Source organism: Mus caroli, unplaced genomic scaffold (assembly GCF_978045245.1).
Source record: "Mus caroli unplaced genomic scaffold, Mus_caroli_1 scaffold_57, whole genome shotgun sequence".
NCBI classification, from domain to species: domain Eukaryota; kingdom Metazoa; phylum Chordata; class Mammalia; order Rodentia; family Muridae; genus Mus; species Mus caroli.
In genome coordinates this window covers 479001-485690 of record NW_028227312.1, presented here as the reverse complement: position 1 = coordinate 485690, position 6690 = coordinate 479001, and the positions used below count along the sequence as shown (strand labels likewise).

General features: G+C 31.7%; 1 pseudogene; it reads right to left on the bottom strand.

The window, feature by feature from the left end:
• Nucleotides 1-268: 268 nt before the first annotated feature.
• The window catches only part of LOC146999674 (NADH dehydrogenase [ubiquinone] flavoprotein 2, mitochondrial pseudogene), a 6838-nt pseudogene continuing 416 nt past the window's right edge, over nucleotides 269-6690 (bottom strand).

The following is a 6690-nucleotide window of genomic DNA, read 5'->3' as shown; positions in this document are numbered from 1 at the left end:
TATCTGCCATCAGGGTCTTTCTGTTATAGTCTATCAGTGAATCACTAATGCTCTGACCCTGTGTAATGGCTTTCACTACTGTTCCTTTTAAAGCACCAATTGGTGATAATACTCTATCATAGCAGATCATGAAAACCAATTATTAAAGGAAAAGAATTCACCAAGCAAAATGCATAACTGGAAGTACTGGGAAAATAAAGAGGATTTAAAAAAATGTAAATAATTTCATATTTTATTTCTCCAGTGACATCTCTACAGTGAATATAAGTTAAAGTCTTTCTTCTACACCAATGCTAGGTTGTTTGGGTGGTTCAGTCAAAGAAGGAAGGCCTCCAGCTGGCTCAAAATAGAACCAGACACTTCTTGGCCCACGCTTTGGAACTTTTCCAGTTCTGAGTTCATTAGTATTATCTTCAATAACCTTGGTTGTTAGATCCTCATAGAAGTTGTCATTTATTTGAATCATTGGTGCATTTACACATCCTGAAGTATTCACCTTCCATAACAGTGAATAGTTTTTCAGGTATAGTGCATCTACCTTTTGTTCTAAGCATTCTCTGAAGGGTCTCCAGTCTCTCAGAATCTCAAGCATGCAAAGATACTAGTACATACATGAAACTGGCTTTTGATTGTACATTGTATAAAAAGTTTTTACTTTGCATACTCTCATTAGAGGTAGTTCTAAAACTTCTGCCACCTTGTTCACAGCAGAGAGGAAAAACCTTCTATTCTGCCTTTGTGGTAGATCCAGGACAGGCAGCAGAACTGCTTTATGCCAATCTGGGTAATTTTTTATTACTGCTTCCATTATCTTATACTTTCCTGGTGTAGAATCAAATGGAGTATCTGGGTAATTCTCAGGAGGATTACAATGCACAAATAAGGCTCCTCGCATGTATTCAGAACATGACTGGCCACAATATTCTCCTATCCTGGCTGCTCAAGGCTGGTTCTGAATGTAAAGAAGATTTTTTTATAGTGAAGTAGTGTCTGGCTAGATCAATAGACAAGTAAATTTATTACACAATTTCAATTACAGTTTTTATAAACTTTACAAGAGAAGCAATAAACCATTTTCAAAATACATGCTGAAATACTTAAACACCTATATAATTTTTCTTCTAACAAGTTTTGAAGATTGTATTGCTTGTATAATATTAGTCTATTTGAACGAGTTTTTTAAAAAGTATTTCTCTAGTTATATTACAAAACAAGTATTTCTGTTGTTTTTCAAAAAATATTATTGATTTTGTATTCTAAGTTAAAAGTATCTTATTTAAAATAAGAGTATAATTTTCGAAAAATGCTATTATTCAATTAGATGAATTTTGAGCATAGTTAAATTGTATAGATGCAAATTAATCTTAACATAACTTTATTTCAATTTATGATGTTAATTAACGTGGTACTTTTAAGCAAATACAATGTTAAATAAATTTAGGTTTTAGAACATATAAATATTATTAATATTATCAAGAATCCCAGTATGTTATATAATATGTTTATTGTAAGTTTTATCAAGAATTAGCATAAAAACTAACATTCATTGAATAGCCATTTAATGTACTATGCAATTTTAACATAAAGTATATGAGACTAATAGTGGTAATTTAAAAATAGATTGATCATTTATTTTCTGTAATCCTTATTTTAATGAAAGTGAACTAGATAGTCACATCTATAATTTCCAGGGTCATGTTTCTTTAGAAAGTCCTAGAATATTCTTTGACTTTCATATGTAGAAAATGAAGTGTTACCTCATCTCTTCCTATTTTTATTGAAATTATTATACCTATAAAATACTGGAGAGTTTAAATATCTCCAATCCTGCATGGATCATAAGCTTTAAAAACATTTTCCATAAACTGTCAATGTTGTACTTGAAAATAATCAGCTTACTACCTAAAAGTGTTACAACACTTTGTCTTCCATGGTCCCCCTCTAAAGGCTTTATAACTTGGGTTGAACACATTTCAAAGGTAAATACTAAGTAATCAACTCCTTTTATTATCCTGGAATATATTCTTGTCATCTGAACATGATTTACTATTTATTTAAAATGTTTCTGGTAGGTTTTCAAGGTTATTTTCACTGGGGGCATTATGATGTGGTTTGTAACTTTTATGAGAGGTATAGTATCTTTCTGCTCTTCTTTTCTTTCTTTCTGTGCTTTGACTTCCACATCTGGAGTTAGTTTTAGAGTGCAATTTGAAACAGGGAACCAATCATTTGTGCATTGTGGCTTGGTCCACACCTGGATCTTGGGGAATTCAGGCCCAGTGTCAGGGTCTGGTGACTCCTTATCTGTCAGTACTCAGAGCTAAAGGATGACAAAGGAAGTTTGGGATGTGTGCTAAGGATCTAGGAACCACTAATTGCCAGTGTCCCAAGCATATGGGAAGCAAAACTTGGGTGGGACATTTGTGGTTTACTTGTTGTTGCCAAGAATTGGATGATATGTAGAGGATTAGACTATGTGTTTGGGATCTGTGCTCCAAGCTTTTTATCTAAGCATCTGAATCAGGTAATGTTTAAGCAAATTGTATTAATATCATATATTTTTAATTAGTTTAGTGGTTATGTGACTAAGTTTAAATGATGTTTTTAACAGTGCTGTCCATAAATAAATACTTCAATAACCCTTAGATTGTTAACAAATAGTTCAGTATCTCTACATTTTTTCTATCCTTCTATGAGGTAAGTGATCAAAAATATCTATTAAATATAATTAACATAAGCATATACTTTTTAATTAAAGATGATTACTAAATATAATACACAGGTTCATGTATAAGTCCCAGTGACCACAGGACTACATATTAGTGACACATCCTTTATATAGGAGTATAGACTGAACATAATAATTTGTTTCTAATGAGCAAAATAAAACAAAATAATTGGGTTGCAAAACACTGGGAATTCCACTCCCTTTGGCTGTTACTGAGGCCTTCTTACTTGCTCAGCTCTATGAAATGAACTTTCATGTTGTGATGGTTTGTACATGCTCATCTCAGGGAGTGGCACTATTAGAAGTAGGTGTGGTCTTTTTGGATTAGCTGTGTCACTGTGGGTGTAGGCTTTAAGACCCTTATACTAGAGGCCTGTAAGTCAATATTCTGCAAGCAGCCTTCAGATGAAGTTGTAGAACTCTCAGCTCCTCCTAAACCATGACTGCCCAAACACTGCCATGCTCACTTCTTGATGTAATGTACTAAGTCTCTGAAACTGTAAGCAGCTCCAACTAAATTAAGGACCTTGGTCATATTATCTGTTCATAGAAGTGAAAGTCTAAGAAAGACCCACGTTTTACCATGTTCTGTGGCAAGTCTGACACACAGAAAACAGGCAGAAGCAACAAGTCAGTGTGTAATTAGTGAGACAGCCTAACAATTTGTAAAAAGTCAGAGGCTACCATGAAAGGGCTATCAAAAAGAAGGATCTTTATAATTAAAATATTAGATTAACAACAGGCTCTGTGAAGGCCAAAAGTAGAATACTCAGAAACTTGAACTCAGAGATTTGGTCTACTTGCTTTGGGACAAGACAGCAATTATGAGCTTATTTCACTAAAATTAACAATAATTTAATGCATGAGAATAAGTAAATAGTGCACTCAGGATTGTCATAGGGGTTATAAATTGGAAAGGGCAGAAATTCATATTTATAAGTATTAAAAATGATCTTTATGTACTTAGTGTGTTTAGAAACAAACAACTCATTTTTAATGTTTTTTCTTTATTTTTGATAATTTCATATAGGAATACAATGAAGGATGATCACATCTACTTTTCATTTCCCAGTATTTACCAATACCCATATGTACTCATCAATTCAACCCCATCTACTTCATACTTTTGTTTGTTTGAAAGCCCAATAAGTTCAATTATTGCCGCTTAAGTGCATATGGATGTGTGGCCATTCATTGGGTCGACCCAACTTACTAGGGGACACATTCTGATTTACATGCTTCTATTGTATTTTTAGTGTTTTCTTTATTTTTTTCTTTTAAAGATTTTAGTGTATTTAAGTTTGGGTTTTTAATTTAAGCTTTAATTGACGTCAGAATTGGGTGTTCAGATCAGAACATCCACAGTGACACAGCTAATCCAAAAAGACCACACCTACTTCTAATAGTGCCACTCCCTGAGATGAGCATGTACAAACCATCACAACATGAAAGTTCATTTCATAGAGCTGAGCAAGTAAGAAGGCCTCAGTAACAGCCAAAGGGAGTGGAATTCCCAGTGTTTTGCAACCCAATCATTTTGTTTTATTTTGCTCAATAGAAACAAATTATTATGTTCAGTCTATACTCCTATATAAAGGATGTGACACTAATATGTAGTCCTGTGGTTCAGATCAGATTCATGGGATTATTTCAATATATTTATATCTGTTAAGAGATAGAGAGAAAGTAATATTGAAAGAAACAAAGAAATAAAGAAAAAGATTGAAAGAGTGAGAGTGAGAGAGTGTGAGAGGAAGGAAGGAAAGAAGGAAGGAAGGAGGGGAGAGTGAGAAATTGATAGATAAAAAAAGAAATAAAACAAATAAAGTCAAAACATAAAGAAAAAGAGAGACAGAGAGATAAAGTTCGGAAGAAAGGAAGAAACAGAAAGAAAGAAAGAAAGAAAGAAAGAAAGAAAGAAAGAAAGAAAGAAAGAAAGAAAGAAAGAAAATAAGAGAGAGAAAGGGAGAAAGAGGGAACGATTCAGAGATGGAAACATATGGAGAAAGACAGAATTTATGAAATATACAAAATTAATTAAAAATAAATAAATAAATGAATGAATAAACGTTTTAGGGATTTTTCAGCTTTATGTGTATTCATTTTAGATTTCTATGGTATTATAAAAGGATTTGTAGAGTTTTAGAAAAGTGTATTAGAGTTTCTTGTTTTTTAGGCTTCTATTTTATTTTTAGTGTTTTCTTTTTTTTTTTTAAATGAACTTTAATGATTTCGCAAAGCTGGAAAACAGTAAGAGATACAAAGAAAAACCCAATATAAAAAACTCAAAAAAAATTAATAAACAGAGGGAGAGAGAGTCAGAGCGAGAAATAGAGAGTAAGAGAGACTGAGAGAGACTGAGAGTGAGAGAGAGAGATAGAAACTTAGAAAGAAAAAACAAACAAGGAAAGAAAAAGAAAAAACAAAGAGAGAGAGATAGAGGAAGAAAGGTAGGAAGAAAGGAAGAACGGAAGGAAGGAAGGAAGGAAGGAAGGAAGGAAGGAAGGAAGGGAGAGAGAAAGAAGGAAAGGAACAATGGAAGAAATAGAAAGTAAGAAAGATAGAAAGAAAGAGAGAGAGAGAGAGAAAGAAAGAAAGAAAGAAAGAAAGAAAGAAAGAAAGAAAGAAAGAAAGGAAGAGAAAAGGAGAAGATTCAGAGATGGAAACATAGGGAGAAAGACAGAATTTATAAAATATAAAAAAATAATTAAAAAAAACAAACATACAAATAAATAAATGAATAGATAAATAGATAAACAAATAAACAAATAAATATTTTAGGCAAATTTCGGCTCCACGTGTATTCTTTTTAGATTTCTATGGTATTTTAAAAGGTTTTGTAGAGTTTTTAGAAAAGTGATTTAGAGTTTCTTGATTTTCAGGATTCTATTGTATTTTTAGTGTTTTCTTTAAATGATTTTAGTGTATTTAAGTTTTGGTTTTTAATTAAAGCTTTAATTGACATCAGCCTTGTCCAGGGTGATCAGATAGGATACATGGGATTATTTCGATTTATTTATATCTGTTAATAGATAGAGAGAAAGTTATACAGTTAGAAACAAAGAAATAAAGAAAAAGAATGAAAGAGAGAGAGTGAGAGGAAGGGAGGAAATAAGGAAGGAAGGAAGGATTGAAGGAAAGATGAAGGAAGGAAATAAAGAATGAAGGAAAGAGGGTAGAGAGAGAAAAATGATAGAAAAAATAAATAAAGACAAAAAATAAAGAAAAAGAGAGACGAAGAGATAAAGTTAGGAAGGAAGTAGGAAACAGAAAGAAAGAAAGAAAGAAAGAAAGAAAGAAAGAAAGAAAGAAAGAAAGAAAGAGAGAAAGGGAGAGAGAAAGAAAGAGAGAAAGAGAGAAAGAGAGAAAGAGAGAGAGAGAGAAGAGAGAAAGAGAGAAAGAGAGAAAGAGAGAAAGAGAAATACAGAATTTATTAAATAAATTAGTAATCATAAATAAATAAATAAATAAATAAATAAATAGATATCTTAGGCATATTTTGGCTTATTGTGTATTCTTTTCAGATTTCTAGAGTATTTCAAAAGTTTTGTAGAGTCTTTAGTATAGTGATTTAGATTTTCTTGTTTTTCAGGCTTCTAATTTTTTTTTTGTTCTGTTTTGTTTTGTTTTGTTTTGTTTTTTTAATGATGTTACTGTATTTTAGGGTTTTGATTTTAATTTATGCTTTAAGTGATTTCATTTTTAATGCATTTTACTGTATTTCTTATAGTTTTGTTTTTGTTGTTGTAATTTTTGTTGTTCTCTTTTTTCCAAAAAAAAATTTAGGGTTTTATATTTGGCGTTTCATTGTTTTGGTTTTGCCAGGCAGTGTTGACCATGCCTTTAATTCAAACTATTGAGAGGCAGATGTAAGTGATCTTTTTTTTTTTTTTTTTTTTTTTTTACTTTGAGTTCAGCATGGTCTCTATAGGAGGCTAGAGGACAATAAGAGATACACAGAA